Raw genomic sequence first — 18,163 nt, 5'->3', positions numbered from 1 at the left:
AGAAAAGCAAGAGAAAAGTCCACACCCATGATCTAATCACCTCCCACTAGATCCCTCCTCCAACCTTGGGAATTACAATTCAACCTGAGATTTGGGTGGGGACACAGAGCCAAACTATATCATACACCTTTGCACATCAATCTTCCTCTCATGACTACACATTTTTATTTTTCTTTGATAATTCATTTCTAATTCTATATCCTCTATGAAGGCTTTCTTACTTCCCTAATTAAGTTGAAGCCCCTGTCTTCAAGCTCTCCATCACAGTTGTCACTAGTCCACTAAACAGGTCCCCAGACTCTGGATGGGGCAGGACCTATGTCTATCACGTTCATTCATTTACTGTTAATAACTCCTTAGTGCAGTTGTTGGCATGTGGTAAGCATTTAATCAACATAATACACTGAATACCTCCAGCATATATTTTCACTATAATAATATATCATAGCTGTAGATAGGTAGAGATTTCAACTTTGAACAGACCTGTGTCAGATATTCACATTAGTTGGGACCACTCAGTAAGGTTTTTTCATCTTCATGAGCTCCAGTTTTATACTTTTTTAAGAAATAAAGGATATAATGATTAATAACAATTATCTGGCAATTTGTATGGAAGACTAAATAAACTAATATAAAAAGCATGCTTACATGAAGTCTGGTAGATAGTAAGTACTCAGTAAGTACTTAATAAATGGTATTTGTTATTGTGCTTGTGATATAACATTATTATGTGTTTTTAAAGTTATTTTTATTGGAGGATAAATTCCTGGATACCCAGAATCTAACCACTTAATATATAATAAGTATTCAATAAGTATTTATTGCATTAATATTTATTGATTAAGTTTGTTCAAATATTAACAAGCAAACTATAAAATATGTGGAAATAAATTATAAAATGATAAAAGATGAAATTTATTAATTATAGAATTGTACTTATTTGCTCCATAGTTGTCTATTTTGTTAATGCTAGCAATTTGAATATACATTTAGTGAGGTAATGTATGTAATATAGTTTGTCTCTGTGTCCTCACTCAAATCTCATCTCAAACTGTAATCCCCATGTGTCAAGGGAGGGACCAGGTGGAGGTAATTGAATCATGGAATGGTTTTTTCCATGCTGTTCTCGTGATAGTGAGTTCTCACGAGATTTGATGGTTTTATAAGGGGCTCTTCCCCGTTTCCTCTGGCTGTCTCATCTGCCCCCGTGTAAGACATGTCTGCTTCCTGTTCTGCCATGATTGTAAGTTTCCTGATGCCTCTTCAGCCATGTGGAACTGTAAGTAATTAAACCTCTTTTCCTCATATATTACCCTATCTTGGGCAATTCTTTACAGCAGTGTGAATATGGACTAATACAATGTCTAACTATGACAATGTATTAAATAAATATTTTATGGGAGTGTGTGAAAAAAAACTAAGCAGGGACTTGTGGTAATGAAACATAGGGATACTGATCAATTCCTCTTCACAGAAAGTAAGTATACATGTTGATGAAATTATTGAAAACAGAATTGAAGACAACAGAAAATAAGCAAAGTCAAGTAAAAATACATATTTAGTCATTACTATGGTTTTTTATATCAGGCAAGATTGTATTGCCTTCTTTCTATTTCAATTTTCTTACTCTATTTTTCTTTCTATTGCTATTGCCTGCTTCCAATTTATTACTAGGTCAAGTAGTGAAAACTCACAGCTTTCCACTCTGGAGGTGATAGACTGAGTTAGAAGAAAGTAGCAGAGTACTTGGAAAAATAACGTGTATGATTTTGAGTAAGAGAGCTTTAGAAGGACTGTACTCTTCACACATCACTGAAGGGCTGCTAAAAAGTACATGCATAAAAAGAACACTGGGAGTCCAGCAAAAAATTGAAAGAATGAGAAGTTTTGCAAAGTTTTTGGACCATTGTATGTGTTTCTCAATTTACACATAGCTCAGGCCTATAGGCTTGAGGTATTAAGCATAAAATAACCTTTTCAGAAATTACTTTTCAGTAAGCTATGAATATGCTTAGGAAGTCAGGCAAAAGTGAAAACAAAGAGGAGAAAGAAAGAAGAAAGGAAGGAAAGAAGGAAGGAAGGAACAGAGGGATACAGAGAGGAAGGGAGGGAGGGGAAAACATGGAAAGAACATCAGAGACATCAGATAATGAACACCATGAAAATAATTTTACTGTTTGATTGAAGAAAAGGTAATTGTCTACTTATTTTTTATTTTTATTTTTTATTATACTTTAAGTTTTAGGGTACATGTGTACAACGTGCAGGTTTGTTACTTATAAAAGCAAAACAATAATGAAACCATAACAGTAAAACAAAACTGAAAAATCATTTTGCAACAACAAAGTATACAATTTTTAAATGGTATAAAATCCAAGACATGGAAAGAAACAAGAATATATAAAGTTTGTTAGACCATTTTCACACTGCTACAAAACCTTACCTGAGAGTGGATAATTTATAAAGAGTTTTAATTGACTCATAGTACTGCATGGATGGGGAGGCTTCAGGAAACTTATAATCATGGCAGAAGGGAAACGGGAAGAAAGGCACCTTCTTCTCAAGGTCACAGGAAGGAAAATGAACACAGGTGGAACTACTAAATACTTATAAAACCATCAGATCACGTGAGAACTCACTCAATATCATGAGAACAGCATGGGGGAAACCATCCCTGTTATCCAATTACCACCATCTGGTCTCTCTATTGACAGATGGGTATTATGGGGATTATAATTCAAGATGAGTTTTGGGTGGTGACACAGAGCCTAACCACATCAAACATATATGCAGGGAAAAAGTCACTGGAAACTGACTCCAGGTGGGCACTGATGTTGCATGTTAGCTGACCAAGACTTCAGTGAAACTACGATAAATATGTTCAAATAAAAAAAGAAAATATTTGGAAATAATTAATTGAAAATATGTTAATAAATGAGTGAAAAAGCAGAAACTCTCACCAGAGAAATATAAACTATAAAAAATAACCAAATGGGAAATCTAAAGTTAAAACATAAAATAACTCAAATAGAAAAATTACCCAATGGGCCCAAGACCATAATAGAGATAGCAGAAGAAATCAGTCAACTTCAAGATAAATTAACAGAAATTGTCCAGTGTAAGAAAAAGGAGGAAGAAAAGATTAATTAAAGGAAAATAAACAGAATCTCAGAGAACTGTGGGATAATAGCAAACATTTACATGTCTGAGTAATGACAATCTAAGGACAAAAGAAAGAAAACCAGGCAGAAAAATATCTGCATGAATAATGGCTATCAGTTTTCCAGTTTTGGGGAAAATATTGGCTTACAGGTGCAAGAAGTACAGTAAATATGTAATAAAATAAAACCACATGTGGACACAGCATAACAACATTGCTTACATGGAATACTAAAGAGAAAATATGGGATGCAGAAAGAGAAAAGTGACACACACACACACATATATATATATATATAAAACAATTAATGAAATAATAGCTGATTTCTCCTCAGAAATAATAGCAGCCAGAAAATAGTAAAACGTTATATTTAAATATTCAACCATAAAAAACCTGTCAACCAAAAATTCATTATTGAGTATAACTGCTCAAAAATGAAAGAAAAACAAAGATATTTCTAGACAAACCACCAGAGTTTATATTACATTCTTTTATTTCAAAGTCTTAGAAATGTTTAAAGTAAAATAAAAGAAACGAATATTCCTAATGATATTGTCCCATTTAATTAAAATATTTTGAAAAATTTAGGAGAAATAACTATGCCTAATGTTATTATGCTTTATTTTACATAAAAATAAATGTAGTGTTCTGTGCTTAAATTGTTATAATTTCTTTCATTAATTTATAGCATATACTTTATATACATTAATTTAAAATCTATATGTTTTAGAAAACAAACATAAATAATTTTAAGCATATGCTAATAAGCAAGTATCTACAAGTTTCCTCCTTTTATCTAACACCTTATCTTTGTAGATAAGTCAATTTTGTATTGTGTTTTTGAAATAATTTTATTTGAATAAACAAGCTAGAGTTCCTTTCACAAACATAACTTTATTAACCCTTTGTAGAAGATCAGGTGAAATTTCAAAATTGTGTGATATGGTTTGGCACAAAACTCATCTTGAATTGTAGCTCCCATAATTCCCACATGTCGTGGGAGGGACCCAGTGGGAGATAATTGAATCATGGAGGTGGGTCTTTCCTGTGCTGTTCTCACGATAGTGAATATATTTCACAAGATATGATGGTTTTATAAAGGAGAGTTCCCCTGCACACGCCCTCTTGCCTACTGCCATATTAAGATGTGACGTTGCTCCTCATTCATCTTCACTTGTAATTGAGAGACCTCCTCAGCCATGTGAAACTGTGAGTCAATTAAAACTCTTTCCTTTATAAATTACCCAGCCTTGGGCGTGTGTTTATTAGCAGTGTGAGAACAGACTAACACATTGTGTTTTTAAGAAAGCACAATGACATGTTTTGGGCTAAATTGTGTCCCCAAAATTTATTTGTCAAAGTCCAAACCCCTAGAATGTGACTGTATTTGCAGATAGGTAAATAAGGTAATATGAATAGGCACTAATCAATGTGACTGATGTCTTTATAAGAGGAGATCAGGATATTGACAACAGAGACCAAGGAATGGCCACGTGAAGGAGAAGGCAGCCATCTGTAAGCCAAAAAGAAGGCCTCAAAAGAAACCAAACTCACCCACATCTTGATCTTGGACTTCTAGTCTTCAAAACTATACAAAAATAAGTTTTGTTATTTGAGCCACACAGTCTGAAATATTCGTTATGGCAGCCCTAGGAAACTAAGTTTATTTTTCTTCTGGTTAAAGCTAATTAGTCAACACAGATGGTCATCCTAAGTACAAGTGAATTTAGGATGATATGTGACAAATGGTGCTGCTAAATCCTCTAACTTGAGGGTTAGTCATTATTCATTCTGAGAACATGTATATAATGATTTTAATTTAGCTACCAATATAAAAAGGTGAGACTTTCTGTCTTTGCAATTTCCTCATGGATTTTCAGTGATACACATTACATTCTAGTTTAATGCTCATTCAATAATAAAATTATTTTCCCTCTTTTTACCTTTGTGGGCACTTTTTCTGGGTTAAGAAGACATTGTGTTTCTTATTACATTTCCCCCAAAGACTCAAGAAGCATCACACGGTTATGTTTGCTGTTAGAAGCTTTTGTTCCTCTTTTGTCAACAAGGCATGCCTAGACTAGTCCGTTGTTCTCAAAAGGAAGATAAAAAATAGGTGGAGAAGAGCCTCTGTGGCCAGGTGCACCTGCAGAAATCATCTCCTTTAGCCACCCCTATTCTCCCCCTAAAGCATGAGCAAGATTGGCTAAGATCAGCAGAATCCACAGGCATTCCTAGCCTAGATCAGCTAACATTCAGCCAACCCATGATCTTAAGAAATGCATACTGTTATATACTTATCATGTTTTTGGTTATTTATTTTACACTGTGGCAAAAGATAACAGAAGGAGGTAATAGAAGAGTCAGGGTTCAAACACTATCTCTTTTCTTACTTATTGGCTATTTAACCTTCAGCAAGTTTCTTAAACTCTTGAGGTTCCTCATGCATGTCATATGCATAATACTTAATTCAAGAGCATTAAATGAGACGAGCATACAGTTGTTGCATACTAAGGAAATAATATGTGCCAAATGCAGCAGTAGTAAAAAATATAAATATATTTCAGATACTAAATATTCAGTGTTTTTATTTGCCAAAGAACTTTCTTTTTTTGTTTGTTTTTTCATTTATTTCATCATTTGTTTCATACACCTACTATGAAATATATAGTTTCTACTATGTGTCAGACTATGTCCCATGCACTGGGAATAAATCAATAAGTAAAATAGCCCCAATATCTGTTCTTATGTAGCTTATAGTTTACATAAGAATAATATGAATTGTTGTAATAAAGATAATAGCTTCTAAGATTGATAAAACATCTAAGTATAATGGGAAAATAGTAAGATCTTATTTTTCTGTCACTTGGAAGTATGTATTATAGTTTAGTAGAAGAGATAGACCACAAACAAATGATAACATGAACATACATACTTAATTGCAGCAAGTATTACAAAAATAACATTTTTATAAGTGATATAAAATTTTTAACAGTGAGATAGTCTGGGATGAAAGTATTAGAGATTTAACAAAGGAATGCTGTTTGAATTAAACTAAGCATGGATAATTTCATTCAGAGAAAATGGCCTTAGGGACTTTGCATACGCTAATGCTTATACCTGGAATCCACAGATATTCTTCTCTCTGGTTAGTTGTCTCTTACTCTGTGACATAGAAAATGGCAAATACAATAGACCAGATTGGAATAGTCTATTGTTTACTGGAAATTCTCAGGGGATATTTTTAAGTATATATGTCTGAACTATGGAAATGGCAAATACTTTTGCCCTGGTGTCCAAATTATTGAGTATATTATATCAAGACATATGGCACCCACAGAGCTAACTAAATGTGCTATGTATTTTTTGTTTTTGTTTTTTGTTGTTGTTTGTTTGAAGGGGAGAGTGGAGGCAAGGGTAAATCACTCTTTCCACAGAGGTAACCGTGACTAAATACAAATAAAAGGAAACATAAAGTCTGAAATCCCTGCTTCTTTTGAGGAAATCTATACAAGCAAAGTAGAATAGTCAAAAAAAATGCTGCATAGTAAAACAAGGTTCACTATGTGTGATTATTTGGAAAAAATCCAAAATTGTGATGTAGTCTAATAATATATTTTATCTTTAAATTTCTGAAGGGATTAAAAGTTTCTCTTTTGTGAGTTTCTCTAAATCATCATTTTACTAATTCGGTTTATATTGAAATAGTTATAATTGGGCCATTCCCAAAGTTAATCACCTCACATAAAAATCCTTGTTTATGAAGAGCAGAGAAATGACTTTGTAATTTAGAAGCATATATTTAAGATATCTAAGTCCTATTAAAAAGAGAACAATGAAATGGAAGCTATTAAAATTAAGCTAGAAATGTAACTTTGTTAACAATATTAGATCTCTTTATTGAAGTTGCTTGCTTTAAACTGTGTTATGGCTTCTGAGATGTGCTCTACCATTGCAAATTCTGAGATTATATAATTCTTACCACATTTCAGACATCACAAACCAGAAAAAAAGCATTACCCCTGCTATACACAGTAGTCTTTAATTAATGGACTGGTACTCCAGTTGCAAAATAATAAATCCATATCCTTTGCATCCTGGAACTATTATATGAGTGATATGAAGGAGCACTATCCCAGATACTTCTTTGTTAATTGAGATCTGGTTTATTTACTTTTATCTTATTCTTCATTGTTCATATTTCTTTGAATAGATTACTCTACTTTGTAGTCTCTAAACTCTAAATACATGAACCAAGACTTTAGAGAGTGATCAAAATCATGAGTTGTCAAAGAAATAGGACTAGAGTTGAGGAAATACTGTTGACAGTGAAATTTTTCAATACTGATGCATTTATGCATGTATGCATACCACACATTAGAATAAAATGAAGCATTACACTGATTCCATGTATTTATTCCAATACATGTCTAACAATTAGCATTTGAGTACAAGTTGAGTATCCCTAATCTGAAAATCCAAAATCTGAAATATTCCAATATCTAGAACTTTGGGTGCTGACATGATGCTCAAATAAAATGCTTGTTGGAATATTTCAGATTGTGGATTTTCAAGATAGGAATGTTGAACCAGAAAGTACAATGCAAATATTCCACAATCTTAAAAATCCAAAATTGGAAATATTTATGGTCCCAAGCATTTCAGATAAAGAATATTCAATCTGTATTATTTCTTTGAGCACAAGAAAGAAAAAAATAAATAACATTATTATACTATTGTCAAAACAAAAGTTGCACATGGCAAAGTTAAACAGGCTAAAAAAAATTTATTCAAGTTATTGAAGTGGTCTCGTTGTCTGGGGTGATACCCGAGGTTCGTTGTCTCACAGCCAGAGAAAACTAGGACACAGACACACAAAGAGTGAAGTTCAGAGCGAAAGATTAATAGGCGAAAGAAAGAGTTGTATATCTTAAAGTGATAGAGTAGAATTTGAAATTGTAAGTTTGCTAATGTCAATGGACAATTGAAAGGGAAATCAGGGCCAACAGGTAGGAAAAAGGTTGTCTTAAGTTTAGTTCAATTTAGGGAAACTTAAAGGCCCATTTGATAACTATGTTTATGCGGTTTTAGGGAGCTTAATAGGTTAACTTTTTTGTGTGTGCTAGGTTCAGAACATCTACAACTCAAGAGGTTATGACATATTATGCTGAATTTCCTACTAAATAAATGACTGTATATTTGCAAATTTCTCATGATCCCACACCTGAAAACAGTATTTATTGTTCCAGGTTTTATTTGTCCTTACAAAAAACACTTACAGTTTTTCTTTCTTTTTTAAGATATTTATTTATTTATTTATTTTCTTTCCAAAATTTTTTATTATACTTTAAGTTCTAGGGTACATGTGCACAACGTGCAGGTTTGTTATATACATGTGCCGTGTTGGTGTGCTGCGTTAAATCTGTGCCATGGTGGTTTGCTGCACAAATCATCCCATCATCTAGGTATTAAGCTCAGCATCCATTAGTTACTCTTCTTGATGCTCTCCCTCCTCCCACCCTTCCACCCTCCAACAGGCCCCAGTGTGTGCTGTTCCCCTCCGTGTCCATGTGTTCTCATCATTTAGCTCCCACTTATAAGTGAGAACATGCAGTATTTGGTTTTTTGTTCCTGCATTAGTTTGCTGAGGATAATGGCTTCCAGCTCCATCCATGTTTCTGTAAAAGACATACTCTCATTCCTTTTTATGGCAGGGGAGTATTCCATGGTGCATATGCACCACATTTTCTTTATTCGGTCTATCGTTGATGGGCATTTAGGTTGATTCCATGTCTTCGCTATTGTGAATAGTGCTGCAGCGAACATACGTGTTAATGTATCTTTATAATAGAATAATTTCTATTCCTTTGGGTATATATCCAGTAATGGGATTGTTGGGTCAAATGTTTTTTTCTGCCTCTAGGTCTTTGAGGAATTGCCATAGTGTCTTCCACAATGGCTGAACTAATTTACACTCCCACCAACAGTGTGAAAGTGTTGCTTGGCTCCACAACCTTGTCAGCATCTGTTGTTTTTTGACTTTTTGATAATAGCCATTCTGAATGATGTGAGATGGTAGCTCATTGTGGTTTTGATTTGGATTTCTCTAATGATCAGTGATGTTGAGCTCCTCTTTTTCATGTTTGTTGGCTGCATGTACGTCTTCTTTTGATAAGTGTCTATTCATGTCCTTTGCCAATGTTTTAATGGTTTTTTTTTTTTTTGTACATTTGTTTAAGTTCCTTGTAGATGCTGGATCTTAGACCTTTGTCAGATGGATAGATGGCAAAAATTTTCTCCCATATGGTAGGTTTTCTATTCACTCTGATGATTGTTTCTTTTCCTGTGCAGAAGCTCTTTGGTTTAATAAGATCCACTTTGCTCATTTTTTGCTTTTGTTGCAAGTGCTTTTGGCATTTTTGTCATGAAATTTTTGCCTGTGCCTATGTCCTGAACGGTATTGCCTAGATTTTTCTCCTAGGGTTTTAATAGTTTTGGGTTTTACATTTAAGTCTTTAATCCATCTTGAGTTGATTTTTGTATATGGTGTAAGTAAGTGGTCTGGTTTTAATTTCTGCATATGACTAGTTAGTTCTCCCAGCATCATTTATTAAACAAGGAATCCTTTCCCTATTGCTTGTTTTTGTCAGGTTTGTTGAAGATCTGATGGTTGTAGGTGTGTGGTCTTATTTCTGGGTCCTCTATTCTGTTCCATTGGTCTATGTGCCTGTTTCTGTACCCATGCCATGCTGTTTTAGGTTTTAGTTACTGTAGCCTTATAGTATAGTTTGAAGTCAGGAAGTGTGATGCCTATGGCTTTTTTTTTTTTTTTTTTTTTTTTTTTGCTTAGGATTGTCTTGGTGGCTATACAAGCTCTTTTTTGGTTCCATATGAATTTTAAAATAGTTTTCTTTTTCTAATTCTGTGAAGAATGTCAATGGTAGCTTAATGAGAATAGCATGGAATCTATAAATTGCTTTGGGCTGTATATTGCCATTTTCACGATGTCGATTCTTCCTATGCATGAGAATGGAATGATTTCCCATTTGTTTGTGTCATCTCCAATTTTTTGAGCAGTGGTTTGTAGTTCTTCTTGAAGAGGTCCTAAAAATATGGAATGTTTCGTGAATTTAGCATCATCCTTGCACAGGGGACGTGCTAATCTTCTCTATATTGTTCCAATTTTAGTATATATACTGCTGAAGTGAGCACTATAAAAGTTTTTCTACAAACGATGCCACATATATAAGTAGCCATAAAATTCTATCTTGCATAGCTGCATTTTCAAGATGATATTATTTCTTAATCATATGCTATCTTTTCCTACACCCAGTGTATTTTCTTTTAGTGAAAAGTATTTAAAAAATGGGACTTGAAGGCTATAGTTGTAGGACACAATTGTATTTGCTTCTTAATTTTTCAGTATGACAGTTGAACTTATTTGTATGTGTTTATACAGTCATGAGCAGTATAACAATGACAGACCATATAAACGATGGTGGTCCCATAAGATTACAATAGAGCTAAAAAATTCCTGTCACCTAGTGATGTCATAGCCATCTAAACATAACAGTGCAATGCATTACTCACATATTTGAGGTGATGTTGGTATAAACAATCCTACTACACTGCCAGTTGTACAAAAGTACAGCTTGTACAATTACATACAGTATATAGTATGTGATAATGTCACGAGATCCTTCGGGTGTTGCTTTTCCAGCCAGAAACCTCCGTGGCCAGTGGTGCCTTTGCCTGAGTTTTGCTAGGGCCTGTTTGTCTCATTTTACCCATTCAGCCTGGCAGGCTGTGTTCAGCTCATCCTACTGGCCTGGATGCCACACCTGCCAAGGTTGAGACAGGCACGGAGCAAGGAGGGGTTTGTGGGTGAGCAACTGTGGGGTCCAGCCACTGTGCATAGCCAGGCATGTTGGTTTCAGTGGGGAGGGCAGCTCCAGGCACCGGCATAGGTGTCAGTTCCCTGTGAGGCTGTGGCTCGGCCAGGCATACCACAAGCAGCCTCCATGGCTGGCACTGGGGAATGTGGTGGCACCAGAAAGCTGAGAGATTCCAGGAACCACAGAGTCCCAAAGAGGGTGTCACAACCCGGGTCAGGGAGCTGCTAGGTCTGGGCTCCTCAAATGGCCACAGCTCTTCTCTCCTTTTCTCTTCACTCCTTCTCATTACCTGCAACACGGCAAGCAAGGGGAGTGTTTCAGCCTGTTTGTGTTACAGCTCTTTCAGCCCTGCCATTTGCTGAGTCCCATTTCCAGGAAGAATGAGGTATGTGAACAAGCATAAGGTGAACAAGGCAAAGAGGCACTTTATTGACAGAACAGCTCAGAGGAGACCCACAGTGGGTAGTTCCCCTCTGCAGGCAGGTCATCTCAATGAATGTCCACCTCTCAGCAGAGGCGAGACCCACAGTGGGTAGCTCCTCTTCACAGGCAGGTCCTCCCAACATCCCTTTAGCTCTGGGCAGACGAGGCAGAGAGGAGACCCACAGTGGGTAGGTCCTCTCCACAGGCAGGACATCCTAACTTCTGTTCAGCTCTCAGCAGAGAGGGGTTTTACGGGCTTCAGAGGGGAGGAAGTGTGTGCTGATTGGTCCATGGACAGCCTTAGGTAGGCCTGGAAAAAGCACCATATGTTCTCACTCTAGTCCATGGAACTGGCACCCTGTACCAGGCCTGAAGGTGGGGCTTCACTGGGAAACCACCTCTTTCCACCCAGGAGCCTGTCAGCCTACCGCTGCCATCAGCATGCCATCCACAGAGTCCAGGCTGTTCAGGCCAAGGGTTGCCTGCAGGTCCGTGCTGAGCTGCCCTTAGTACCCCCTCAGCCTCTCTCCTGTGCTGTCAGGGCCCAAAGTCTGGAGGGGGCCAGGGAAGCAGAGAGCTGGCATGTCAGCACCACCCTGTGCACAGGCACACCTGGACGGGTTGCAACAGTGTCTGAGCTCAGCCTCAACTTTGCTCCAAAATCAAAGTGGAGGACAGGAGGAGGGGGAGTCCAGGCACTGGGGGCAGGCCCTTCTGAGCCTGCAGGGGTGGGGGCCTTCCCAGACAGCACAGGGATGTCCGGGTCTGCAGCTGTGGCTGGGCAGCTGCAGCTGCACCCAGGAGGGCAAGGCACCCACCCCTCCAACTTGGAAGCAGGCAAGGCTTCCCCCTGTTCCCAGCTCCTCTTGGCTCCATGGAGCACACAGCCCTGGCCACGCCTCCCTCACTGCAGCCAGTGTCATGTTAGCGTCCACTGCAGATGGGCTGCTGCTTCCATCAATACTGATAATGATTGACTATGTTACTGGTTTATGTATTTACTATATTATACTTTTCATCATCATTTTGAAGTGTACTCTTTCTACCTATAAAAAAGTTTACTGTACAATAGTTTGCTGTGTTATGTTGGCAGCAGCCTCATACATCTCATTTATGGTGTAACTTGATTGCTTCATTTTCTCTTGTGCTTGGTTTAATCTTTTGTTGTTTTGTTCCTCATGATCCAAGGGATACAAAATCCATGACTAATGTTGTCAATAGGTGGTGTTGTTAATAAGTGATTGACTGGGAAACAAAATTAAAAGTGATTAAGGACTACAAAGGTGGAAAATCAGGGGTGGTTATTGCTCATCAGTCTCATTTTGTCATAGCTATAATCATGAAGAACAAGAAAAAAGTGATAGAAGGTGTTTAAGAACCTGCTTGATTAGGTCAAGAGTTTGAGACCAGCCTGACCAACATGGTGAACCACGTAAATACTAAAAGTACAAAAATTAGCCAGGCATGGTGGTGTTTGCCTGTAATCTCAGCTAATCAGGAGGCTGAGGGAGGAAAATCGCTTGAACCTGGGAGACGGAGGTTGCAGTGAGCAGAGATCGAGCCACTGCACTCCAGCCTGGACAACAGAGCAAGACTTCGTCTCTAAACAAAACAAAACAAAACCAAGAAACAGAATCTGCTTGATGGAAGGCAAAGAAGCTTACAAAACTTTGAGAATGACTTAGATTAGATATGGAGAAACTTCTCATGACCTGGATTTAAAAGCAGACACAGAAGTGTATCCTTCTCAGTATTATGACAATCGCAGCCGACGCAAAAAGTTTGTTTGCAACATTGAAAAAAAAGATTGAGCCCATTTCACAGGTTCTAGCTTGGATGCAATTCTGGCTTTGATGCAATTCTGGCTTTGATGCAAGCTTATTTATATGTATTCTTTTAAATTTTATTATTACTATTTTATTTATTTGAGACAGGTTCTCACTCTGTCATCCAGGCTGGATTATAGTGTCACAAACATGACTCCCTGTAGCCTTGACCTCCTAGGATCAAGTGATCCTCCCACCTCAGCCTCCCAATATTCTTGATTCTTGTTTCTTTGGATTTCTCTTGCTATCTCTCCAGCTCAACAATGTAGCTGAAAATAATTGTTAAGATATATCTTATGAAACATGTTAAAATATAAGATAACTGCTATCCTAGAACCTATCTTCAGACATCTGGTATATCATATTTTCAGAAACTGACAACCTGTTTTGATGTAAAACAGTGTTCTATTTTATTAGGAACAGAATATTTTACTCACTCCATTATATTTCCAGTCCTAAGAACCAATTAATGGAATCAAAACTAATTTGGAAACATAAATTGATTTATGAATCTTATTTATGCCATGCCAATTCAGATTTCTTAAATATAGAGTCCATGGATTTTCTTCTCCTTCAAATAATATAAAGAGGTTTTAGTTGCTTTATTCTAAATTCTAGCTGTTCATGTTAGAAAGCCCTAAGTAATCTAATATATTAAAATATTTTATTGTGTTATATTCCACCCCTAGATAACACAAAGAATGTAACTAGGAGGTAGTAAAACTATGATATTTGCAATAGTTAATACAAATTATGGGCATAAAGGTCTTTTCTAGGTTACCATTTTATCTCTAACATTTAGCTCAGAATAAATCCAAATTCAGAGCTAAGTTTTTATTTTTAGAGCAAAATATCTTTTAAAAAATGTACTACATTACTTTTCCCAACTTTAAAATATACGTTTTTGAAAGAAAGTTATAGAGGAACTCTTAAACATAATAATACTAAAAAAGTGGCAATACCTTGTAATGCAAGCAAAATAACAAATTTGATCTATTATTCATTCAAGTTAAATATTTTCTCTATGCAAATATTATCAAATTTTAGTTATTTAAAGAGATAATCAAAATATGCAGTCAAGATGTAGGAGAAATACATTATTGATGTGTGCTGGGCAGTTAGTTAATAAAAAATATATATTATCTTAATAATGTGATTTGGGGATTTTTAAAGTTTTTTTTTAAAATTGCAATTTTGTGGGGTTTTTGGTATTATTCTCAAGAGCTTTAACAAAAATCCTTTCACCATTTTCCATTTCCAAATTGTATTGTCAGCTACTTTAATAACATAATTAATTAGTAAATTTGAATATAGTGTCCAACTTTTGAGTAAACAAGGTCACAAATTTGTGTTCTACTACAGTACTGTTGCCTTTGTACTTTTAATGAAACAAAATAATAATATTCCTTTGGATCAATGTGTTGTAATCATTTCTGTAATATTGTAAATTTGTGATTACTCAAGATTTAATAGTAAATTCATTAATCTTACATAACTGACTCATTTGCATAAATGTCTGTTTTGTATAACAATTATCCTTACAAACTGCACTGTTTAAAGTGGAAACTCATGCTCAAGTGTTTCCTATACTATACAGAGACATTAGTACACTTATCTACAGTATTTATGATGATTGATTGCATGTTCAACTTGACTGGGCCACAGGGTGCCCAGATATTTGGTCAAACATTTTTTTCTGGGTGTTTCTGAAAGGATGTTTTTGGGTGAGATTCATATTTAAATCAGTAGACTGAGTAAAGCAGATTGCCTTCCATAATGCAGCTGGACCTCATCCAATCAGTTGAAGTCCTGAATAAAACAAAACTGCCATCCCTCCCTTGGATGAGAGAGAATTTTTCCTGTTGATGGTGTTTCAACTGGGACATTGGCTTTTTTTTACTGCTTTCACACTTAAACTAAAACATTGGCTTGCTCTGGGTCTTGAACCAGCCAGGCTTCAGATTAGAACTATACATTTAGGTCTCTTGGTTCTCAGACCTTTAGATTCTGACTGGAACTAAACCATAGCTCCTCTAGGTCTCTAGCTAACTGATTCACACTGCAGGATTTGGTAATTGCCAGCCTTTATAATTGTGTGTGCCAGTTGCTTATAATAAATCTCTCTCTCTATATATGTGTGTGTGTGTGTCTGTGTGTATTATATTGGTTCTGTTTCTCTGGAGAACCCTGACTAATACAAAGTTATAAATATTTCAATTGGAAAAAAATATATGCGACTTCACTGTATATATTCATTTTGGTGGAGAGAAAAAGATGCCATCACAAACATAACTCAAGGCAAAGATTTTGACTATAATTCAAGATAAGGGAAAAATTTTAAAATGCTTTCTTTACATGCTGTGTTTTTTCCTCGAAAGAGTTTCTGTTAACGACAGAAACTCTATTAAAAACTAATATATATTTATACATTTATATTGTACATTTAATAAAATGTACAAATAAACCACTAACTTCAGATAATACATTATCTCATAATCTTTTATGCATTTGGCTTATGAAAGCATTAGATTTTGCATTGTTTTGCTGAAATAGAGACATTCTGGCTTTATTGGGTCATTTTCATAATTTTTTGGTAATTGTATAATTAAGCAAAGGCACATTCCAAAATGTAGCTCTTTATATTATGTAAAATATAAAAAAATGCTAAGTGATCACCATAGTAGTTTAAAAAAGAGTAAAGCTGTGAATGAAGCTTTTATACATATGCTTATTATAAATATCCTACAAATAAATAAAATAAATAACAGCACTTATGAAGAAATTAAAATTTAAGCAGATGTTACTGAAAACATACTTGAGGTGTTTACGTTAAAATGTTTGCAAAATCGAAAACAGAATGCAAATGGTTGCTCATTTATAAAATGCTTTTCACATACTTTTTTTTAAAACTGGGACTATAAGTTAATCAGACAACACACAGTCCACATTTCTAGATACACAATTTAAAAAATGACTTTTCATGATTTGAAATCAAACAAATATACTGTACTACACTTTAAAAGCTTTTATAATCTTTAAGCCATTTTCAGGCTTTACCAAGACATCTCCACTGCCTAATTTGTTTAGGGTAAATATTTCTGCTAAAAAATTGAATACTTTCCTTCAAATCAGTTCTGTGCTATCTACAGATTATTATACATTCCTAAAACAATAACATTTTGAAATGCATGAAAACATTATCATACTTCTTAAAGTGATCTTCAAAGTGCTAATTCTTGTCCTGGTCTAGGTGATCCTATGCTCCCCCTACCGTGTTTGATTTTCTATATTGACAATTTCCAGGTTTACCTGGTGAAGAAATCTCCAGTTCTCTTTTCCTTATACATTTGATATTCATGCGATATCACCTAGATATTAATCTGTTCCTTTGTAACTGTAATATATAGCTACCATCATTCTGGTTAGTTCTCAGGAAAGTACAGACTATAAATAAGATGATCTGATTTTCAGTAAAGCTCTCTTCTCCCCTTGTATACTTTGATGTACTTCTTGCCACTGTGTTGCACGAGCTTTGATTTCTTTTTCATCAAAATCTCTGCTACTACCATCATCATTTTTATTTTGGGAACCTCTCTTCTTTTTCTGCTGTTTTTTCTTTTTTTTTTTCTTTTTCAAAATCAGTGTCATTGCCTGACACTTTTACTTCATCTTTGTTTACTGCAGTTTCACTCTCAATAACCCCATCTGCCTGATTCTGTAGATCCTATTTCACTGGAACAATGGCATGAGCACTCATATATATATTTTTTTGATTTAGCAGTTTTCTTAGATACTTAGGATTCTATTTCCAACCTCTTCTTTGATCTGTTCTTGTCAGTATCAACTTGCCTATTTTATTCTGGTTATTTCTCTGCAGTGCAGATAAGCTGATCTTTCTCAAACGTCTGCCATTGCCTGCCTTGAAAATTTAATCAATTCTGCGCGGAGGAGTCTTCTGTGATACTATCTTCTTTCTCTACCACTTGCACTTTTTGGTTTACAATCACATAAGAAAGCTTCTCAAGTATAGTTATACATATTCATATTTCTCATCTTCAAAGTCAATAGATTGTGATGATACGATTGTTTAGATTTCTATAAATTCTGTATACTTGCAACATCCTAATTTATTACTACAATCCATTTCAACCATCCTCTTCAACAACAGTGACTGGCAAAATGTCAATTGAAGAGCTGAAGCTACATGAGCAATCTCATAGGAAAGCTTCATAAAGTTTCTAAGGATACCAAGTTTGAAACAAAAGATTTGCTTCTCAACTTTGGTTCATTTTTATTTTTTGGGGAGATTATATAATTTTTTTTACTGAAGTACTCCATGACATTATCTTAATATACATTGTTGAACATCTAAAGATTTTAATCCCAGCCATATGAGATAATTATTGAATTCTATTCTTCAAACTGGGTAGCTAAAAGGGGCTTCATTTTGAAAGGTAATCATCTCTGATCAGCTGTAGTATTAGAATATTATCACTTAGTATGCTAAGTAGATTGTTGTTATATTGGGGCTCAAATTCAGCTAAATTTAAGAGCAAAATATTATATGCTTATATTTTTATTTTGATGAACAAATAATACACAAATCTGTCTTATAGACATTAGGATCTGGTCTCCTCTTTAGCACATTGCTATAACCAAGAACATGGAAAAACTGAATGGATAACCATACATTTCAACATGCATTGAGTAAAAACTAAAAATTGTGTCTTTCTTATTGACTTTCAAAACTATCAAAGCACTGCTAAAGTTTATGGCTCAAGTACTTGCTATGTCGTCAAATTCTTTCTATGTTTTCAGGACTGTTCAACAGTTAAAGTAGTGAAAGCTTCGGCTGTCCT

At 35.2% G+C, this 18,163-nt stretch overlaps 1 non-coding gene across 1 annotated transcript; it reads right to left on the bottom strand.

Annotated features, from left to right (window-relative positions):
• Positions 1-10,266: 10,266 nt before the first annotated feature.
• On the bottom strand, positions 10,267-10,372 carry LOC112209027 (U6 spliceosomal RNA). The gene has a single exon (XR_002943715.1). It is a non-coding gene; the product is annotated as a U6 spliceosomal RNA (small nuclear RNA).
• Positions 10,373-18,163: the final 7,791 nt, after the last annotated feature.

This window comes from Pan troglodytes, chromosome 3 (assembly GCF_028858775.2).
Source record: "Pan troglodytes isolate AG18354 chromosome 3, NHGRI_mPanTro3-v2.0_pri, whole genome shotgun sequence".
Classification (NCBI taxonomy): domain Eukaryota; kingdom Metazoa; phylum Chordata; class Mammalia; order Primates; family Hominidae; genus Pan; species Pan troglodytes.
The sequence above is the reverse complement of the archived record's forward strand: the minus strand, read 5'-3'. Positions and strand labels throughout refer to the sequence as shown.